This window comes from Nycticebus coucang, chromosome 22 (assembly GCF_027406575.1).
Source record: "Nycticebus coucang isolate mNycCou1 chromosome 22, mNycCou1.pri, whole genome shotgun sequence".
NCBI classification, from domain to species: Eukaryota; Metazoa; Chordata; class Mammalia; order Primates; family Lorisidae; genus Nycticebus; species Nycticebus coucang.
This window is the reverse complement of record NC_069801.1, coordinates 14,595,568-14,618,325: the sequence shown is the minus strand read 5'-3', so window position 1 is coordinate 14,618,325 and position 22,758 is coordinate 14,595,568. Positions and strand designations below refer to the sequence as shown.

The following is a 22,758-nucleotide window of genomic DNA, read 5'->3' as shown; positions in this document are numbered from 1 at the left end:
TCCACTGGAAGTGACCACCCCAACCTCACCAATGTCCTGGCTGCTTGGGTCTGCCCTTCAGTTGCCCCAAGGTTGGTGGGTGAAGGGACCGTACTTCTGATGCCGCTGGGAGGGTGGGGCACATTTAGCTTGCAGAGTTGGGCAGGGGTAGAGAGGGTGGACCTGGGAATTGCTCCCAGCACCCCCACCAAAAGTCCTGGCTCCAGGCCATCAGGCCCTGACTTTATCAAGGACCCTGGGGTTATAAGGACTTCCCTCCACGTGGAGCAGCTCCAGCTGCCCATCTAGTGCACAGCCCCAGTGCACTGGACCCACATCTTTATAGATGTTGTTTCCCCTGTTACTGCTTCTCAAGTCCCACCTGAGGTTCTGTCATAAAGATAAGAGTCCCCATAAATGCAACGGTCTTCACCAATAACCCCACCTCTCCCGCCTCACCCTGAGAGGCACAGTCATTGAAAGGCGTCTTTGTGCCTTCTCCCAACGATTTCTGCATGTTAATGTGGGGGAGGCATCTGCTGGAGGTTGCCAGGGGCAGGCCTCGGCCAGGGGTTGCCTGGGAGAACAGGGGAGCCAAGGGTCCAGGTGACGTATTATTTCCTTCCAGAGGCCTCTAATTGGGAAACTGACTTGAAACCTGTTCAGGCCCAGGGTGTGGTCCTGCCCTCTCACTCCATGCTCCCCCTGGCCAGAGGGGAGTCACAGCCCGGACACTGTTCACGGTGACTGTGCCTTTACCAGGGAGGGATGAGAGAACTCTGCCAACTGGAGCACAGGGAGTTGCCCTGGCTCAGTGGTTACGTGTTGTCAAGCAAGGCCTTTTGCCTCTTTCAGCCTCCTTTTCCCCAAAGTGAGGGAGGGGTCTGATTATTCATAAAAAGAAAACCCTGAAGCCCTAGGGCTGAGGCCACCAGCAGGGCCAGAACAATGGGTCATATTCCCTCTAGACCCAAACAAAGAGAAATCAAACTATGTATGTGCAATTAGCTGTTCCTAAAATCTGGGTGCTTTCTTTTTTTCTTCTAAGGTACTTCCAGGGCAACTCTGACACCCATGCCCTGGGCCTTAGCAACTGAGAGGGGGCGTGTGAGTGTGTGGGCATGCATAGACCCATACTTTTAAGCCAGACCAAGTGGGCCTGAAGAACGTCCTGTCTCACAAGGATGAGTAAATGGGGAGGATGGCAGGGCATTTCCTGAGCTAGCCTCAGGCACGTGGAGTTCAGGATGGCTGCCAGTGGGATAGGAAAGGAACATTCTCTCCCTAATCACTCCTCCACTCCCATTCTCTCTAGTTCTTGAACAAAATCTCCACCAAGGTTTTAGTTACTAATGACAACACCATTATCTACCCCAACCATGGCGGGTGAGTGTTTATCTGGTACTTACTATGTGCCAAGCATTTCACCAACCTTATAGGGTAGAGACCATGGTGACCCCTCTTTTACAGAGGAGGAGTCAGAATCAAAGAAGTGAATACACCTGCGTAAGGTTGCACAGCCACCCAAAGCCAGAGCCCTTCCCCCACCAGGAATTAACCCCAGGCTCTTTCTGCCTCATCACGCTGCCTCTTCCTGTGCAGCTCCAAACACCCAGAAGACTGCTCACCACATGTGGGCTTGTCAGGAATTCCACGGAGAATGAAACATCAAGAGCTCCCAAGTTCCAGCAGTCAAGTGTTCAGAGAGGCCAGAGAATTCCAGACCCTATCATCTATGGTAAAGAAAAGAGAATGATAAAACGGGACAACTCTCCTGTAGACATTTGCCACTCAGCCCCAGCCTCCCTGCAGGGAGCTAGGCCAGCTGAAACATCGGAGGCCCAGTTTGGAGACCTTACCTTCCCCTTCCTTGCCCTTAAGCAGGACATTTTACTTCCCTGAACCTAACTGTAAAAGTCAGAAAGATCCCTACAATAGTGAATCTCTTGTCATCATTCCTGGCATGCAATGCCTCCCCCCCCAAAATGTGCCCTCCATCCCTGGGCAAAAGTGTTCTGACACTGCAATTTCCCCCTGCTTTGAAGCCTACCTGGTCCTGACCATCTTCTTCCCCTAGTGATGTGGGAACAGAGAGCCCCAGAGGCTAGTGTCAGCCCAGACCATCCAGGAAGGAGCAGAGGAAACTGCACAGCTGCAAAAGGACGTGAGCAGAAGAAACCAGAGAGCCAGCTTGGGACCCAAAGCCAAGCTCTGACCCAGTGTATGACAGGAGGAAGTTACAGAACTTGTCTGAGCTTTAGTTTGCTCACCATTAAAATGGGGGAAGGGTGGCACACCCCTTCCAGGGCCTCCGGGAAGATCCAAGATGCTACTGGATGAGATTCCGTGTCCAGACCAATGGATGAGATCCAAGGTGCTACTGGATGAGAGTCCCATGTCCAGACCAATGTCCACCTTCATCATCAATCATTGACCTTCTCAGGAGAATGGGTTCTTTCAAGCCTGTTCAGGGTGACAGCCAGCAGAGGGTCAGCGTTGATGACAGGTGGAGAAACCAGTGTAGAGTGGGGAGCATTGTTCAGGGCAAGCTGAGTGGGGAGTTTGTGCAGAAGGATGAAGGGGATCTGTAGGGGAAGCCAAACTTCACCTCTATTAAATGCACCTCCCTCTTCAGCATCCCCGGAGTCAGACATACCTGGCTTGAACTCTAGCTTCACCACTTCCAAGTCACTGTGTCTGAGTCTTGGGTTCTTTACACGTGAAACAGAGGTTACTATACATATTTCAGAGGGTTTGGGGAGGAATTGGTGAAATAATCTATGGCTAAGCACTTAGAATCATGAGGAAGTAGAGAAAGGGAAGACGGGTTGAGTTCTAGAAATCCCTAACAGGAAGGGTGAGAACGGACTCATTTATTCAAACCTGAACTCTAGAATTTGCCTCTTCTATTATCAGCCTTGGTGGCTTCAGTGGCCTCCTTAATCACACATAATAATAACAATAATGGCTGAGATTATTTGAATGCATCGGCAAAGTGTATTGCATATATTATCACATGCGCTAAAAGGTAGGTACTATCGTTACCTCCAAGTTATCAGTAAGAACCCTGAGGCACAGAGAGGTCAAGTAACTTTCCCAAAATCACACAGTAAGACAGTGGCAGGGTCAAGAGTAGACTCCAGGAGTCTTTCCGGAGTCCCGGATGCAACATTCCAGGTACAATTTGCCGTCCCGGATGCAACATTCCAGGTACAACATAAGTGCTTAAGGTATGGGGGTCCCTGCTCCAAGAAGAGTTAGGATTTTCTTGTTTGGTTACAGCTTCCTGATTTAGTGGCTGCCTGGAGCAAAGGGTTATGGGTGTGCACCTGTCCCATCTCCCCAGCCCTTCCTTCCCTCATCTCATAGCCCTGATTTATCGCAGGGGCTCTCTGTTCATTGTTCAGAACCTCTTTTCAAATGACTGAAGGCGCCTTCTCAGCCTTTGCTAAAACAGTTACTCTTTTGTGGCAAAGTAGAATATTTCTAGGAATGAAAGACTTTACTGCGATTTTTCCGGCTATGGAAACAGCACAGAGCGCATTAAAAAGAGAAATCAGGGGTGGCACCTGTGGCTCAGTCGGTATGGCGCCGGCCCCATATACCGAGGGCGGCGGGTTCAAACCCAGCCTGGCCAAACTGCAACCAAAAAATAGCCAGGCATTGTGGCGGGCGCCTGTAGTCCCAGCTACTTGGGAGGCTGAGGCAAGAGAATCGCTTAAGCCCAGGAGCTGGAGGTTGCTGTGAGCTGTGTGATGCCACGGCACTCTACCGAGGGCCATAAAGTGAGACTCTGTCTCTACAAAAAAAAAAAAAGAGAGAGAGAGAAATCAGATCCAAGCTCTTGAATCTGCTTGAAGCAGCTCTTACGAACTTTGTATTTTCGTCTGAGTATCTGGAAATCACTTTTCTAAAGGGGAGGGGGCATACCTCTTGGGTTAGTAGAGAACTCTCTGAAGAACTCAAAACTCCTTGGAATGTAGAATCTATTCACCCATTTATTCAAGAAATATTTATGGAGGTTCTGCTCTGTGCCAGGTACTGAGCAGGGCATTCAATCCGTTTTGAGGAGAAAGGAAAACTAACAGATGCTAAGCACTGGTTATGGGTTGATCTATGCCCCCCCTAAAAAAGATATGTCCTAACCCCCAGTACCTCAAAATGTGACCTTCTTTGAAAACAGCATTTTTATAGAGGTAATCAAGTTAAAATGAGGCCATTAACCTGTGTCCTTATAAAAAGGGAAAATGACACAGACAGACATGTAGGCAAGGAAGATGGCATGAAGACACACAGGGAAAATGACATGAGACAGTGAAGACAGAAATCAGGGTGATGTATGAGGCGTGACAATTAAGTTCACAAACTCATCCTAGACAAAGTGCTGCAACCTCACTGCTGAATATCACTATAGTCCCCTACAATGGATTCCACTTGGCCATCTGGTCACCATAGTGATATTCAGCAATGAGGTATGTAGCACATTTTCTAGCATGAGTTCCCCAACTTAATTGTCAGACTTCGTAGGATGACAGCTCTGATGGTCATTCCAGAAAAAGATTTCCAAAATTGCTTTGAGGGCTGGACTAGACACTGGCATGGGTGCACAGCTTCCCAAGGGGAGTACCTTGAAGGTGACCATAGTGATATTCAGCAATGAGGTATGTCGCACTTTTTCTAGGATAAGTTTGCCAGCTTAATTGTCAGGTCTGGTGTCTACCTGCCAAGGAAGGCCAAAGACTGCGAGCAAACCAGCAAGAGCTAAGAGAGAGGTGTGGAACAGACTCCCCCACATTCCTCATGGGAAACCAATCATGGTGACACCTTGGTCTCAGGCTTCTAGCCTCCAGAACGCTGAGAGATCATAAATTTCTGTTGTTTAAGCCAGTCCTCTTGCCATGTCATCCCTAGGAAACCAAAATAGGACCTATTCTGTGTCTGTGCTTGCACTATGCCCATTGAGCTGAGCTCCTTCAAGTTTGACTAAATAACTTTCCCTGAGTCTCACAGCAGAGAGGTAGCAACATTGGGATCAAAATCAAGTCTGATCGACTCCCAAGATCAAGTTCTCCTTTCTTCTTCCATTTTGTGGATGGGAAATCAAGGCTCAGAAGAACCTTGTGATTTCCCCCAAAAAGTCCCATATTTCATAAATGAGTTTGAAATCAGAGCCTACAGTTCTTCAATGATCCTTTAGTCTTTGTAATAACCATATGAGAACTGATGAATTATTATCCCCATTTCATGGGTTGAAGACTTACAACCCAGGGCAATAAAGTATTTGCCCAAGGTCACAAGCAAGTGGATGAGGTACCAGAATTCTAACTTACTCTGACTCCATAGCTACACCTACACTTTCTGCTTTCCATGATGCCTTTCAGTGGCCTGTCTGTACAAAGAAGCAAGCAAGCTTGTTTGCTCCAAGAAGAGAGGATCATGATGGACACTTGTCTTCTTTCCTCTAAATGTCTTGGATTCAGCCGCCCCCATGCCCATCTCTCTTTCTGAGGAAATTGCCCTGTGTCTAATCTTGTTGAATGCAGAATTCTACCAGCAACCTCTACACCAACTGGAGCTCCTGATCCTCCCCAACTTACCACCCTGTTTCACCTGAGCACATTGCATGATCTAAGTTATTCAAGTTAGATGTTCTTTTCCAGAACTTTCCATTTGGAGCTAGTAATGCAAAGGGGGATGAATGTTTGAAAGCTGTAGCAACAACAGCTGCAGCAGACAAGATAATCCCCACAGTTCTGGTCCATCTGCATCTGGTTGAATCAGTGAAGCCTCAGGTTCCTTCCCTACAATTAGTATTTTTTTCTTCAGACAATCACTATCAGTTTCTGTTGTTTGCAACCAAAATCCCTGGCCTAATGCAGGAGCTGTCCAGGATCCCAGCTGCTGAAAAATCCCACCAATAAGCCTCAGCCTTTCCAAAGACCAGGCAAAATGCAATGCTACAGGCCAGTCAGCCAGGAACCCTCCTACACCCTCACTACTCTCCCAAGAGCCAGCCTGACCTTGTGGAGAGGGTCCCCTGATGGCAGGCCCAGGAAGGTGATATCCAGCTCTGCCCAGATGTGGAATCAGACAGAAAACTTGGTGTTGGAGCTCAGGCCAGTTACCATCAGAGGCTAGTCTCCACTCTGTTGACTTAACGATCTCCAGAAGAAACAAGCTCTAGTTCCCCTGAGACACCCAGCCAGAGCCCTTTACGGGGGTCAGTCTGCAGAAGAAACAGTCTGCAAATAGCTGTAGATACAGCAAGTTTCCAAATAACACCAGGTCAGTGCATGCCCATGAACATGAAGGTTGAGGGAAAACAACAACAATAATGGTGACTAGCGCTCGTCAAGTGCTTACCACACGCAGGGTACTATTCTATTAAACCTATTTCTTTTATTTTTTTTCCTTTTTTTTTTTTATTGCTGGGGATTCATTGAGGGTACAATAAGCCAGGTTACACTGATTGCAATTGTTAGGTAAAATCCCTCTTGCAATCATGTCTTGCCCCCATAAAGTGTGACACACACCAAGGCTCTACCCTCCTCCCTCCGTCCCTAGGAGTCTTGTGGTTGAGTCTTTGGGATTCTCTAAGTATAAGATCATGTTGTCAGCAAAGAGGGAGAATTTGACCTCCTCTGCTCCCATTTGGATTCCCTTTATTTCCTTGTCTTGCCTAATCGTATTGGCTAGAACTTCCAGCACTATGTTGAATAGTAAAGGTGACAGAGGACAACCTTGTCTGGTTCCAGTTCTAAGAGGAAAAGCTTTCAGTTTTACTCCATTCAGTAAAATATTAGCTGTGGGTTTGTCATAGATAGCTTCAATCAGTTTTAGAAATGTGCCACCTATGCCTATACTCTTCAGTGTTCTGATTAGAAAAGGATGCTGGATTCTATCAAATGCTTTTTCTGCATCTATTGAGAGGATCATATGATCTTTATTTTTGCCTCTGTTAATATGGTAGATAACATTTATGGACTTGCGTATGTTAAACCAGCCTTGCATCCCTGGGATGAAACCTACTTGAACATGATGTATGACTTTTTTGATGATAAGCTGTAATCTATTGCTAGGATTTTGTTGAGAATTTTTGCATTTATATTCATGAGTGAGATTGGTCCGAAATTCTCCTTTTTGGTTGGGTCTTTTCCTGGTTTTGGTATCAGGGTGATATTTACTTCATAGACTGTGTTGGGGAAGATTCCTTCTTCCTCAATTTTTTGGAATAATTTCTGAAGTACAGGAATAAGCTCTTCCTTGAAGGTTTGATAGAATTCTGGAGTGAAGGCATATGGACCAGGGCATTTTTTGGTTGGAAGCTTTTTCATTGTTTCTTTAATCTCAGTGCTTGAAATTGGTCTGTTCAGGGGCTCTATTTCTTCCTGGCTAAGTCTAGGGAAAGGGTGTGATTCCAAATATTGATCCATTTCCTTCCCATTGTCAAATTTCTGGGCATAGAGTTTCTGGTAGTATTCAGAGATGATCTCTTGTATCTCTGTGGGATCAGTTGTTATGTCCCCTTTATCATTTCTGATTGAGGTTACTAGAGATTTTACTTTTCTGTTTCTCATTAGTCTGGCCAATGGTTTATCTATTTTATTTATTTTTTCAAAAAACCAACTCCTTGTTTCATTAATTTTCTGAATGATTCTTTTGTTTTCAATTTCATTGATCTCTGATTGATCTCTAATCTACTGAGTTTAGGCTTAGATTGTTCTTCTTTTTCCAATTTCATAAGATGGCTTGTGAGTTTGTTGATGTGCTCTCTTTCTGTTTTTCGAATGTAGGCATCTAAAGCGATAAATCTTCCTCTCAAAACTGCTTTTGCAGTATCTCACAGGTTTTGGTAGCTTGTGTCTTCATTGTTGTTATGCTCAAGGAGGTTAATGATTTCCTGTTTTATTTCTTCCTGCACCCATCTGTTATTCAACAGAAGGTTGTTTAATTTCCATGCCTTTGGTGGGGTCGAACGTTTTTGTTAGAGTTGAGTTCCACCTTTAGTGCCTTATCGTCTGAGAAGATACAAGGTAAAATTTCAATTCTTTTTATTCTGTTGACACTTGTTTTGTGTCCCAGGATATGATCAATTTTGGAGAATGTGCCATGGGGTGATGAGAAGAATGTATAGTCCTTATCTTTGGGATAGAGTGTTCTCTATGCGTCTATCAAGCACAGTTGTTCTAGGGTCTCATTTAAATCTCTTATATCTGTTTAATTTCTGTTCAGAGGATCTGTCCAACTCTGTAAGAGGAGTGTTAAAGTCCCCTGTTATTATGGTATTATCGGATATCATATTGCTCAGACTGAGTAAGGTCCGTTTCAAGAATCTGGGAGCAATTTATTGGGTGCATAAATATTTAGAATTGAAATGTCTTCTTGTTGTATTTTTTCCCTTGACCAATATAAAGTGACCATCTTTGTCTGTTTTGACTTTAGTTGCTTTAAATCCACATGTATCTGAAAATAAGATTGCAACTCCTCTTTTCTTCTGAATTCTATTTGCCTGAAAAATTGTCTTCCAACCCTTGACTCGGAGCCTTAATTTGTCTTTTGAAGCCAGGTGTGTTTCTTGCAGACAGCGAATGGATGGCTTGTGTTTTTTAATCCAGTCAGCCAATATATGCCTCTTCAGTGGGGAATTCAAGCCATAACATTTATTGAGATAATTGATAAGTGTGGTAGTATTCTATTCATCTTATTTTGTGAGAGTCCATTGCTTAGTTTTATCTTTTGCATCAGTGTGGAGGTTAGGTTCTGTCCTTTAATTTCTGAGTTCTTACTTTGCTGCTGATCCATTGTGATAGTCAGTGTGTAGAACAGGTTGAAGTATTTCCTGTAGACCTGATCTTGTGTGGTGAATTTCCTCAATGTTTGTATATCCGTAAATGATTTTATTTCTCCGTCAATTTTAAAGCTTAGCTTAGCAGGGTACAGAATTCTGGGCTGGAAATTATTCTGTTTAAGTAGATTAAAGGTAGATGGCCATTGTCTTCTTGCTTGGAAAGTTTCATTAGAGAAGTCTGCGGTCACTCTGATGGATTTGCCCCTGTAGGTCAACTGGCGCTTACTCCTGGCAGCTTGCGGAATCTTTTTTTTTTTGGTCTTGACTTTGGACAGGTTCATCACAATGTGTCTTGAAGAAGCTCGGTTAGAGTTGAGGCGACGTGGGGTCCGATATCCCTCTGAAAGCAGCGTGTCAGAATCTTTGGTGATATTTGGAAGATTTTCATTTATGATATTCTCTAGTGTGGCTTCCATTTCTCTGGGGCATTCTTCTTCCCTTCTGGGATTCCTATAACTCGTATACTGGAACGCTTCATAAAGTCCCATAATTCTGACAGTGAACGTTCTGCTTTCTCTCTCTTCTTTTCTGCCTCTTTTACTATATGAGTTATCTCAAGAACTTTGTCCTCTACCTCTGAAATTCTTTCTTCTGCATGGTCTAACCTGTTCTGATACTTTCCATTGCATCTCTAAGTTCCCTAATTGACTGCTTCAGTTCCTTCAGCTCTGCTATATCCTTTCTATATTCTTCATATCGTTCATCTCTTATTTGATTCTGTTTTTGGATTTCCTTTTGGTTATTTTCCACATTATTAGCAGTTTCCTTCATTGTTTTCATCATGTGTATTCTAAATTCCCTTTCTGTCATTCCTAACATTTCTTTATAGGTGGAATCCTCTGCGGTAGCTACCTCATGGTCCCTTGGAGGAGTTGCTCTGGACTGGTTCTTTATGTTGCCTGAAGTTTTCTGCTGATTCTTCCTTATGAGTGATTTCTTTTATCTGTTTCCTTGCCCTAATTTTCCTTTCACTTCCTCTTACTCTTTAAGTTCCTGTGCCAGTTTCCCACTGTTTTTGTACTCCTCTTGGAGTCCAGAAGTCTCTCACTGACTCCCTATATCCTCAAAGGGATGACTATAGGCAGATCCCACCAGCCAGATATGCCTGGAATCTTATCTCCCCAGACTCACAGTGCCCAGATGCAGGGAAGCTGTTGCTCGGCGCCATTTTGCTCGCTATCTGAACACAGAGTTTGGTGGGTTAGAAGTCTGACACAGATCTCATTGGGCTGACATCTTCATGTTAGCAGGACTACACTCCTTTCTATGGCCTCTAAAGGAAGAATCCATTGCTTTGCTATTCCCAGATTTTAGAAGGTGTCCACATTCCTTGGCCAAGATCCCTCTTTCTCCATCTTCAAAGCATATTTCTGACCATTCTCTGTAGTCACAGCTCTTTCTCTTTTTTCCTTTTTATTAATTTTTATTTTAACTATTTTTAAAGCTCTATATCTCTTTCTTTTTCATAAACCCAAATTTCTATCTGGTATCATATTCTTTTTTTTGTTAAATCATAGCTGTGTACATTAATGTAATGGGGTACAATGTGCTGGTTTTATATACAATTGGAAATATTTAAATCAAACTGGTTAACATAGCCTTCATGGTATTTTCTTAGTTATTGTGTTAAGACATTAATATTCTACATTTAGTAAATTTCACTTGTACCCTTGTAAAATGCACCATAGGTGTGGTTAACTCTCTTATTCTTCACAACAACTCCATGAGGTAAACACGATTATTTGTGCTGGGCATTTTATATGGTATCTCATGGAATCGACACAAAGCTCCTATTCAAGCAGGAAGCTGAAACACAGAGTAAGGTCAGTAACTTTCCCAAGCTGGAATTTGAAACCAAGAAGGCCAGTCCAGCTCCAGAGACTCCTCCTAACCCCCACACCTACAGCCCCCTCCCACCCCACTTTACTCCCTTCTTTTCTTACCTGCCCCTTCTCCCATCAAAACGAGTCAAAACAGACTTGGGTTCAAAATCAAGTTCTGCTATGTATGCTCTGTGTGACCTTGGCGATGACATATGACTTCCCTGAACCTTACTTTTCCTAGTTTGGAAATGTAGGATAATCAACCCTACCTCATTGAGATTTTATAGACATTCAATCAGATGACACATACAACGTTTGGCACAGTTCTAAACACCTCTGGTCAGCTTGTCAACGAACACGTCTGAGCACCTTTCATGGGCCTGACAAAGTGGGAGAGGCAAAGATGTACAGTGTAAAAGATGCTCCTTACTAACCCCTCTCCCATCACCATCACACTACATAAATATATGTGTATTTAGTAAAATCAAAAAACTAAGGCCGGTGCTCATGCCTATAATCCTAGCACTCCAGGAGGCCGAAGTGGGTGGATTATCTGAGCTCAAGAGTTCAAGACCAGCGTGAGACCCTCCATCTATAAAAATAGCCGGATAATAACTAAGAAAATGCCAGGAAGGCTGTGTTAGCCAGTGTGATGAAAATATGTCAAAAGGTATATAAAACCAGTGTATGGTGCCCCATGGTTGCATTAATGTACACAGCTATGATTTAACAATAAATAAATAAATAATAAAAATAAAAATACCCGGGTATTGTAGTGGGCACCTGTAGTCCAAGCTACTGGAGAGATTGAGGCAAGAGAATCGCTTGAGTTCAAGAGTTGGAGGTTGACGCCATGGCACTCTACCAAGGGTGACAAAGTAAGACTCTGTCTCAAAAAAAAAAAACTTGAGTTATAAAGTAATACAGGGGATATCTCTGGAGAAGGAGGTTTTGACTGAGGAGAGTCTTCTGGGATGCAGGTAATGTTCTATTTCTTGTCTTAGGTGGTAGCTACGTAATGGGTATTTACTTTCTAATTATTTACAAACAGTACATACATCTTCTATGTGCTTCTCTGTACATCATAGTTTAAAAAATTTATCTCTAATATAACAATACTGTAGAGTTTAAGAGCTTGGTCTGGGAATCTGCTATCTGGCTATAATCCCAAGTTGGAATGGCATCTGCTCCGCTCACATCCACCACACTGAGGGTTTCAGAACTTTGTGGATTGGAAACTATCTGGCTTGAATCCATACTCTGCTACTTCCTAGTTGTGTGACTAAGTCTTGTAACCTTATGAACCTCAGTTCCCATGTCTGTATAAAGGGGAGAAGCAATCATGGAATTGTGAGCCTCAAAAGAGATCATTTGTAGAAACCACTTAGTACAGTGTACCTGGCCCCCAGGATGTGCCAAGAAACACTAGCTGCCCATGTTAAGCAAAAAGAGGAATGTATTGGCTTGTTTGGCCAAATCATGGCAAAGACAGCTTCCCGCTAGGCCTTGGCAATGATGAAACTGAGGCCTTGGACTTCATTAGGATTATTGCTCTCCATTTTTGTCTCCTTTTCTCTTTGCATTTGGGCTTTGTTCTCTCTGACCAGCTTTTTCCCAAGAGATTGGAAATTTGGCCAGCTCCTATTCACATATTCCCAGCTTCACCTCTAGAAAGAAAGGAGCAAACTTTCTTTCTTCAGTTAAAGAATGAGAAAACTCCAAGGAAGGACTCTGATTGGTCCTCTTAGGTCACATGCCCGCCTTTGTCAGCAGGGCTGTGATTGGTAGCTTCAGTAGAATCCTACTGTGATTGGGGAGATGGTTCTCAAGCAAAGCAGTATGCTGTTTGCAGAAGAATGAGGGGCCTTGGGCAGACAGATAATGGTTGGTCACCCAACAGAGAACGTATGTAAGCAGCAGGTTTGTGAGTCAAGCCCCACTCCTGCCACAGCTGATTCCTACATGATTAGGATTGTCTTTGAGGGGCCTGCCTCTCCCCACCCAGTCTCAATCCAAAGGGGTTCTGATGGTATATCTGTCTTTTGGGGGGAAAGCATTGTCTCAAACCTGCCAACCAAAAAATCACACCCTCTGGCCACAGGGCTGTGTTCAAGGTTAAGCCAATGATAGCTCTACTCAGGAATCTTGCTAGAACTATCTGGAGGAAGTGTTTTTTTCTGCCAGAGTTGCTAAGCTGTTCAAATATTAATGTAGACTTTCTGGTGAAGATCTTGCCACCCCATGGGGAGGGCTTTCCTATGTGTGAAGCCAACCCAGGGGAAAGCAGAGTCCTGTGATAGAAGTTCTCAATCCTATTACTTGAGCACCTAGATGTGGCCGTGCCTGAAACTTGACTTTCCTCTAGACTTTTCAATAGTTATATGAACCAGGAAACTCCCTTTCTTTGCTTAAACCATTTTGAGCTGGTTGTTTGACTTGCAAGTAAAGGAGCCCTGATTCATTTCTGCGTGCCTGAAGTACAAGGTCACGTAGAGTGAATGCTAGGATGGCCAATATGGAGCCACGTGCACGTCAAAGGTAGGAAGCTGGATGTGAGAAAAGTGACCAGTAACTCCCTGTGATCCAGGGAGGCACACATGAGGGAGGCCACAGGGCCTCTGAGAGGCAAAGAGAAAAACCTTAGGTCTTACCTTTCTAAATCACCAATTGTGGCGAAGTCAGGCTGATTACCATCCTATCCTGCCTGTCTTTCCATGAGAATGCCTAACACAGCCTTTAAATATCCCTCTCTTTAAACAACCTAGCTATCCAGAGAATTTTGATAGATACCACCCCAACCCTTCCCAGCACAGGACCTGGTGCAATACAAGGCCTACAGGCCTCCATTGAATGTTCAATGGAAGAGGCCCCCAAGGTTAAGACTTGGTGCATATAAAGACGTGAGAAAGGGGTTTGAGTGGCCTGGACAAACCTTAGGAAGGACATTGGAACTAGGTGGGCCTTGAAGCAAGGATTTGATTTGAATAGCCAGAAAGAATGGAAAGAATTAGAATGCTATTCCAACATCAGGGCTAGATAAGGAAAGCACAGAAACTGGAAGGTGATAGCATATTTGGGGGAGACAGTGGACATATCTGAGTAGGGGGTTTGTCAGGGGCAACAGAGGAAGCTGACTGGGCCTGACCAGAAGGGGTCCTGTGGGCCAGTCTGGGGAGGTCCACCAAGCACAGAGAAGGCTCGGTGTGAGTATTCTCAGAGCTCCCTAGCTGTCCTAAAACTCAAAAATTGTAAAACAGACCCTCGTCAGCAGACTCTGAGGGGGATATCTGTGGCTATGTGCATTGAAAAGGTATGTTTACTGGAGGGGGATATGGTGGGGAGGGGGCTTCAGGGGAGAAAGTGTTGAGAGTTCTGTGCTGTGGCTATGCTATGGTTGACAAATTCACTCCTTTGGTATTTCCCTTCTAGATTCTGATTTCCAGAGTGATGGAAAGCACTGTGTCATGGGGACAGTTTCAAAAGGTATCAATAGTGATATTAATGCATTTGCTGATTCAATAAATATTTGTTGAGCGTCTTCCATATACTAGGCATTTGGTTTGGATCCAAATGTCAACAAGATATAAGACCCTTGGCCCCATTGAGCTTACACTGGGGAAGACACTAAGTTCTGCCTGAAAAAGCCATCCCACCTTCTACCTTAAGAGAAACTTGTAGGCTGCTCTGTGCAACAAGAGCAGTCTTGGCTCAAGGCCCATCCTTGAGAGGGCCTCCTTGTGACCTTTTCTAGCCACACCCATCCGCATGAAGAGAGGAATCTACAAGGCCAAGAGTTTGTTTCATGTAAGCCCACACCTGGTACCCCCAAATTCCTTGTCCAAACAGCTTCAAGCCCACTTCCAGCCTACAAGAGTGAGGATTTTCGCTGACCCATTCTACCAAAGGTATAGCTGATATGCACACTCCTAGGCTGGAGAAGTGACCAAGAGGCAGCCTTGTGGGAGGGGCTGGAGCATCCACACTCCTGTGTGTGAGACTTCATGATGTGTGGGATGAGCTGAGGATGAGAAGAGAAAGAAGACACCCAGTGAGCCAGGGGCTACATCCTGGCAGGAAGCACTCAGGAGCTGAAGGATTCAAAATTCAAACCTTGTCTTCCAGATGATTTTCCAGGTGTATCTGTCAGGGTAGAGGTTAGGACATGTCTATTGACCATTTTGCACTCTTGTCCTGAGCTCTGCAAATATAGTACTGGCTGGCTCCCACCCACTGGGGTCTGAGTCAATCCCCTTTGCCAGATCTTTGCTTTCCCAGGCTCCCTTGCAGCCAGAGGTGGCCATGTGATCCCAGCAAGAAGGCTTCTGGGAAACATTTCTCTCTGACTATGGGAGGAGGACCTGCCTTTCTCTCTCTCTTCCTGCTTTCGAATACAATTGCTGAAGGAAATGATGTTTAGAGCAGAGGGAGCCACCTTTGGACCTCAGAATGACACAGAAGGACAAGAGCCAACATACGGAGGGTGATGAAAGATGGAGAGCACTTAGGTCCTGGATGACATCATTGAGCTCTGGAATCACCCACCTCTGGATTTTATGTCCCGTAAGTCCTTGGTGTCATTATGGTTCAGGTTACTATGTTGGTCAATGTGTGATACTCACAGTAGTGACAGGCCATTCTACCAAAAACTAACGACTAGTGAGAGAAACTAGTGTGGCTGGAAGACTTCCCACCCTATAGGAGGATTTTCTGATGAGTAAAGCCAACCCAGAGGGAATTGAGAATTTTTTTACATACCTGCATACCCCTCTTACTATTATTGTTCTTTTTCACATCCTCTCACTTTTCTTTGCTCCATGTCATAAAACAAACAAGCAAACAAAACCCAAAAGCCATAAGCAAAGACCCATAAACAAAAACCAATATCATTTGCCATTATAGAAAGTACTAAAAATATATAAAATGAAATCAACACTAAAAATAAATTTTAAGAAAGAACACAGAATATTTAAAGATTCAATAGTCTCAAACCATGCTCTCAACAGAATAAGGAATGAAGGGAATAACCTTCTCCACCATATGATTCAAGATCATAGACTAGATCCTAGAACAAGTGTGAGGACGTTACTGGGAAAACTGGTAAATAAAGTCCACACTCTAGTTAACAATAATGTATCAATCTTGGTTTTCTAGTCTTCCTTTCTGTTTTTGGTTAATCAGGCCCAGGCAAGGTTTGAACTCATCTCCCCTAGTGTGCGAGGCAAGCACTCTAACCACTAAGCCATGGCACCCAGCTGGCTTTCTAGTCTTGATAAATGTGCTGTAGTTACAGAAGATACTAACACGGGGGAAAACCAGATGAAGAGTATACATAGTTCTTAGATAAGACCTTTCAGTACTCTCTTCTGTCAATCTAAAATCCTTTCCAAGTAAAAAATTTACTAAATAAGTAAAAAGCATAATGATTAAATCTTAACTCAATATGTTAGAGATGCTCTGAGCAGAGGCTTGTTTTCCCTTCATTAAAAAGGAATATTAATAAATGTCAGAGGAGATTTAAAGATTCAATAGTATCAAACTGTGCTCTCAACAGAATAAGGATAGAAGGGGATAACCTTCTCCACCATGTGAGTCAAGACGATTTAACACAAGCTCATGCACCAGCTAAAGGTATATATACATTAGTGATATGGATCCCACATATTGGAAAATATCAAAGCAGGGGAAAGTGCAAAACATTCTTAAATAAGAAGCAGATGAAGGTCATGAAGGTAAGGCAGAAGACTACAAAATCATTACCTAACACGTGAGGACAGTGGATAAAGAAAATATTAACCCAAGCGGCTTAGACTCCAAATCCCTGCATCTTAGCTCTGCCAATTCCAGTTGATGGTCCAATTAACAAAATGTTGTTCAGCTCTTTGGGTCAAAGATGCCTTTGTGCCCAAAGAGACACAAACAAGATATTGTTCAGCAATGCAACACCCATGGTAAACCACACATCATCTGGTGCATTCTCTGCCCTGGCCTTCCTCTGAGGGAGTGTCCAGTCCCTCCCCATGAGAGTTCGGTTTATTTCAGTGTGTGGTTAGGAAAGAAGAAGTGATCGTAAATGGCCTTCTGGCTCCTGCAGTCTCAAGTTCAGGTCAACAGCATCATAAGGATACTCTACAGAAAAAGATATGGGAACCTTCAGTAATATCACTCTTACAAACTCAGTTCCATTCAGTCCTAAGATAGGCATCAATGGGACACGGCAGAGGAAGCTTCCTCCACTGAGGAGCCATTATCTGCAACTCACCTAAATATCTTTGAACTTGTATTGATATTTAGGCCTAAGAGAAGGTAGATAGCAGAATGAGCCAGACCTGGGTTCAAGTCTTGAGTCTGCCACCTTGTAGCTCAGTAATCCTGGTCAAATCATTGAGATGGCTCAGAAGTCCTAACTCTGCCACCTTGTAACTCAGAGATCCTGACCTCTCTGAGCCTTAGATCCTTCTTCTGAGAAATGGTATATACTGCATAGGATTCAGTGATGTAAGGGATATATGGAAAGCACATAGAGCTCCCTAAACAATATTCATGGTTACCCCTATACTTTCTGGAAAAATTGAATCCAATAATTTAGCTGTTTCAAACCACCAGAATCATCAAGGGAACTTGTTAAAGATATACATTCCTAGGCTCTTGCACCCCGGAGAAATTCTAAATTGGGCAGGCCTGAGGCAAGACCCAGTAACCTCTGCCTCTGTTATACACTCTCATTGTGCCTCACAATGGTAGGTGCTCAATAGATACAGGCCCCTTCCCTGGACTATTGCTTCCTAACCAGCTGCTTCTGTCCACTTTTATTCCTCTGTCCTCTGCACGGCAGGCAGTGGGATCTTTTTAAAAGGTGAGGTCTTGGGCGGCGCCTGTGGCTCAAAGGAGTAGGGCACCAGCCCCATATGCTGGAGGTGGCGGGTTCAAACCCAGCCCTGGCCAAAAACTGCAAAAAAAAAAAAAAAAGGTGAGGTCTTGTCAATTTGCTCCCCAAAACTCCCTACAACGCTCTATCCACAGCCCTCACCAAGGGGGCAAGGCCTGGCATCAGTGGTTCCTGACCCTGGGCACACATTAGAAATATTTCGTGGGTACATGAACAACACCTATGCCTAGCCCTAATCCCAGAATCTCTGGGGGAGTTACCAAGTAAAATACAGGACATCCCGTTAATTTGAATTTCAGATACACAATGGATAATTGTTTAGGGTAAGTATTATTCTGTGCAATATTGGGACATACATATTCTAAAAAACTGTTCACTGTTTCTGTGGAATTTGAATATAGAAGAGTGTGCTATATTTTTATTTTCTAAATCTGGCAACCCTAACCCCCAGCACCATCATTTTTTAAAAAGCTCACAGTGGTATGACACTCCCCCCCCAACCACTACCTCTTTGATCTGATGTTGTCTCATCTACTACTCTCCCCCAGCTCTCTCCACTGTAGTCTCTGGCCTTTTCTTTAAAAGTGCCAGCCACACTCCCAACTCCACACGTGCGCAGTTGCTGGGTCTGCTCTTGTTGCTCTGCCCCATAATCTAATGGCTTCCCTTCACCTCGAAAGTCAACAGCAGGGGGTGGCGCCTGTGGCTCAGCGGGTAGGGCGCCGGTACCATATGCTGGAGGTGGCGGGTTCAAACCCAGCCCCGGCCAAATTAAAAAAAAAAAAAAAAAAAAAAAAAAAAGAAAGTCAACAGCAGGCGTTCCCTGGCCACTTAATCCACAATAGCACACCCTCCCTGCTTTACTTTTTCTTTATTACACTTATAAATTAAAATGCATTTGTTGGCCAGGTGCAGTGGCTCACACGTGTAGTCTCAGCTACTCAGGAGGTTGTAGCCATGTGTTTGAGGTTGCAGTGCGCTGCGATCACACCACTGGACTCCAGCCAGGGTGACAGAGTGAGACTTTTGTCTCAAAAAAACAAACACACGATTTGTTTATGGCTCATCCTCCCTCTGCCCATCCCCCAAACCAGAATGTAAACACCATGATTTTGCACGAAACACTCTGATTCTTTCCTCTGCTGATGACTTTCGAGGTGAAGGGAAGCCATTAGAATCAATGCCTAGAATCCTACCAGTGACTCAATAAATCCTGGTTGAATGAATCAGTGATTAATTGATTGGGCGGCGCCTGTGGCTCAAAGGAGTAGGGCACCAGCCCCATATGCTGGAGGTGGTGGGTTCAAAGCCAGCCCTGGCCAAAAACTGCAAAAAAAAAAAAAAAAAGGTGAGGTCTTGTCAATTTGCTCCCCAAAACTCCCTACAACGCTCTATCCACAGCCCTCACCAAGGCTTCCCTTTCCAACACAATTCTCAAAACATTCCCTTGGTAGAGAGCTCATAAGAAGACAACTTGTCAGAAGTATATTTCAGAGAGGATAATAGCACCTAATTTTTATTATGTGTCCCATATGCCAAACATCGTTCAGAGTACTTCATCCATACATACCCATTTAATCCTCATGACAACTCGTAAGGGTTGTGGGGGCCATAATTATCCTGATTTTACAGACGAAGAAACTAAAGTTTCTATCCTATTCCGAACCTAAAAATCTCGGAGGCATAGACAGAAAGGGAACATATTCTCTTCACCTTTTCTACCTGTAGCCTTGATAAGGGGACTAGTGCCTGTGTGTAGTGGGGATGACTGGGGTGAGAGATGAGTAGTGGGCAACAGCTGAACTGGATTCAATGCCTGAAGCCAGTGTATTCAACACACAGTCTCTAACTGAATAGAGACAGGCCAAAGCCATTGTGTAGAGTGGTGCCTGGTCCCACAAAACCAATCTGGCTGGAAGGGCCACTAGATATAGAGTGAAGGAGGGCTGGCTGAAAGCTTCAGGTCTGGACAACACCCACCCACTCAGATAGAACCTCTTATTCTCCTAAAGCTCATACACTATTGGCCCATTTGACCCTCACAATATTTCCATAGGTGCATAGAGCTGCTCTTGTTGATCCTGATTGGCCGGGGGGAGATGGGCAGATAGAGGCTAGAGCATTCCACAAAGTGCATGAGTCATAGGCTCTGGCTGGAATGCTGGTCTATGACTCTCTCATCAGTATCTTCTCCACTCAAAGTCCTAGCCTGTCTCCACTGGGAGAAAGAGCGACAGCCTTTGAGGTCATGATGACTCATGCTCCGGCTCTGGCTGGCATTAGCTCTGTGGTTTTGGTATTCTCCTGACCTAAGCCCTAGTTTTCTCACCTGTAGAATGGGTGTGACGAAGATCTGCAGGTTTGCTAGGGGAATAAGATCCATTCATTAAGTGTTTCTGAGCACCTGCAGAGTTGCCAGGTACAGTTCCTGGGGCTGGGCACACAGCAGACGGCAAGGCAGCCAACACCCGCACCCTCAAGGCTTTTCAATTCTAGTTGGGGAGGCATACCATAAACTGGAAAACAGGAAAACAAAATAATTTTGTAGAATGATAAATACTATAATCAAAATAGAACATGTACTTCTGTCTTGGACTCAACCAAAAAAAAAAAGAACCAAAATACAAAACAGGACCAGATGCTTGGTGTGTGGCTCCCCAGCCCTTGGATCAGTACCCAGCACATAGTAGGTGCTCGGTAAATTTAGTGAATAACTGAACGTGCTGGGTGGTCAGGGAAGACTCACAGATGCCACTCCAAGTGGGGACCAGAATGGGAAACAGGAAACATTCTGGGAGAAAGGTGGGTCTGAGGGGCAGAGATCAGGCATGGCAGCCTCCAGTGCAAAGGGCCTGAGACAGGACAGACCTTGGCATTCAGAAGACAGAAAGAACCAGGGAGTTTTGGCTATCTTAACACTCTGCCAACTTCAAAGTGCTGTGTACACTTACGGGAAGGCTGTTTCTGTGTCTGGTTCTTTACTTTTGTTTTTTTAAATTTCCATCCCAGTCGCTTCAGGCCCGCTACCCTCCAGCAGCTGCTCCAAAGCCCAATCTGGAAGGTCCCTCTCAGGCACCCCACTGCTGCTTGGGCAAATGCACCCAACTAACAGGTTTCCCGCCACAGCTTGGCCCGTCACTTCCTGAGGGCAACACCCCTGTGGCGCCGGGTGGCGGTGGGAGCAGCTTGGGCCACTCACCCCGTGAGCCTGAGCCCGGAAGGCCCGGCGGGCGGCGACCAGGCGTGCCGGGGGCGGGCTGAGCAGCGGCGGGACCAGCCCGGGCCAGCGCGGGGCGGCGGTGCCGGGCAGGAGGAGGGGCCGAGTCGCCTTCGCCTTCGCTGCAGCTGCCGCCGCCTCCAGGTAAGGGGACTAGGGAGCCGCCGGGTCGCCGTGGGGTTACCCCACCTGGCCACTCCCCACCGCCCGCCACTGGCCCCACGCGGGAGTTCCCGGAGCTCGCCAGGCCCGCCAGCCCTTCGGCTCTTCCCCGCCCGTCCGGGCACCGGGCCCACGCAGGAGCGGCCACGCGCTGCCCCGGCGCTGGTGGCTGGTCAGTTTACAGAGCCGGAAGTGCCCTTAGAAATCGCATAGTACAGCAGATGGGGAAACTGAGGCCGGGCAGAGCTCTCCTGCCTCCAGCTGGGGCTCTGGGCCTTTAGAGATCACCCAGCTACTGCCTTGAAAAATGGTCAGAGCCAGGGAGGAAGGAGACTTGCCCAAGGTCACACAGGTTAAGTGGGCTTCCCCTAGCCCCACACAGCCCCTCCAGGCGCTGGCGAGGAAACCCCGAGGTTTTTATCACCCACTTGTCTCACCCCTGCAGCCCTCTGCTCTCCCACCTAACCGCAAATTCCAAAGGAGCTTGGGGAGCCCAGGCTCCTAATGTTATGGCAGGCCACATCTTCTGGCCCTGCTGCCTGAAGTTTACTTTTTCTTTCTTTCTTTTTTTTTTTTTGAGACAGAATCTCACTTTGTGGCCCTGGGTAGAGTGCCTTGATGTCATAGCTCGCAGGCCTCAGCCCCCAGAGTAGCTGGGACTAGAGGCACCCGCCACAATGAGGGGCTAGTTTTTCTATTTTTGGTAGAAACAGGTCTGGCTCTTGCTCTGGCTGGTCTCAGAACTCCTGAGCTTGGGCCATCCACCCTCCTCAGCCTCCTAGAGTGCTAGGATTACAAGCATGAGCCACTGTCCCAGGCCACTGCTACTTACCTTTGAGTGGATTTTACAGCTGGGTAAACTGAGGCTCGGAGAGATGAAGTGATTTCCCCAGGAGTACATCCCTACAAAAAGCAGAGGGTAAGGACCTGGGCTCCTTGACTGGAGAGGCTGACCCAGGGGGCACAGTTTTGGCCTCCACAATGTCTCTGCCCTGGAGTCACACAGGGACTAGGCCAGGCTAGAATCCAAGACTATTACCTAACTCAAAATGGAAGTAAACATATAGTTTTGTTTTTTTTCCCTAACTCAGTGTTTATTTCACTGCAGAGCTTTGAGGACACTCATTCATTCATTCACCAAATAGGTATTGAGCACCTACTTCGTGCCACGATGTGCACTGTTCAGACACTGAGGATATAGCAGTGAACAAGATGAGGCCTGCCCTCAGGGAGTATGCTCCAGAGGGTGGGGTAACACACTGCCCATCAGTCTGGGGAGTGCGTGCTGAACACAAAGGAAAGAGGAGGCTACTGGAGTCCCCCAAACTGGGAAGTACCTGAAGAAGGCAGAAAATGACTTCTCTACTGATTCAGGGTGTGGTGTTAGAATGGCCTCAAGACCTCTGAGCTTTTGGTCTTCATGGACCTCATTTAAGATGAGGATTTGGGGGGCAGGGGTAGGTGAGTAGAGTGATCCAAAGGAAGCCCTAAACCACAGAGATGGAGACCTGGGCGATCAACCTGGTACTGCCACTTCCTTGCTGTGTGACTTTGAGTAGACCACTCAACCTCTCTGGACCTTGTTGTACAACACAGATCACATCTAATAGGGTTGGTGAGGTTGTCAGAATGCTTTGTCAATGGCGAGACACAAAGCGTGGCCTGAATCAGAGAGCTTGCAACTGAGTTGTGAGCGAGGTGTGTTTATTTAGCATGTATTTATTTAGAGTCTCTAGTGACTTCTGTTGATAACCTGTTACTATTTGCAGTAAAGAAGTGTAAGAGGCAGAGAGGGGGTGGCTGGGTTCCCTGCCTCAGCTCCAGAAATGGGATGCTCGTGTCA

General features: G+C 45.5%; 1 protein-coding gene and 1 long non-coding RNA gene across 6 annotated transcripts in view; one reads left to right on the top strand and one right to left on the bottom strand.

Moving 5' to 3' along the window:
- Positions 1-76: 76 nt before the first annotated feature.
- Positions 77-20,865, bottom strand: LOC128574812 (uncharacterized). 3 transcript variants are annotated; one of them, XR_008376859.1, is made up of 3 exons: positions 20,736-20,865; positions 2,250-2,442; positions 77-1,712 (listed from the first exon to the last, which is right to left on the bottom strand). It is a non-coding gene; the product is annotated as an uncharacterized LOC128574812 (long non-coding RNA). The 3 variants fall into 3 exon arrangements; XR_008376858.1 differs by lacking the exon at positions 20,736-20,865 and adding an exon at positions 20,488-20,603; XR_008376857.1 differs by lacking the exon at positions 20,736-20,865 and adding an exon at positions 19,866-20,045.
- Positions 20,769-22,758, top strand: part of TMCO4 (transmembrane and coiled-coil domains 4) — a 106,586-nt gene continuing 104,596 nt past the window's right edge. For 2 of the 3 annotated variants that reach the window (XM_053575712.1, XM_053575714.1), the window contains exon 1: positions 20,769-20,897. The gene's annotated coding sequence lies outside the window, so the exon portion shown is untranslated. The remainder of the gene's footprint in view (positions 20,898-22,758) is intronic. The other variant, XM_053575713.1, reaches the window with a different exon arrangement.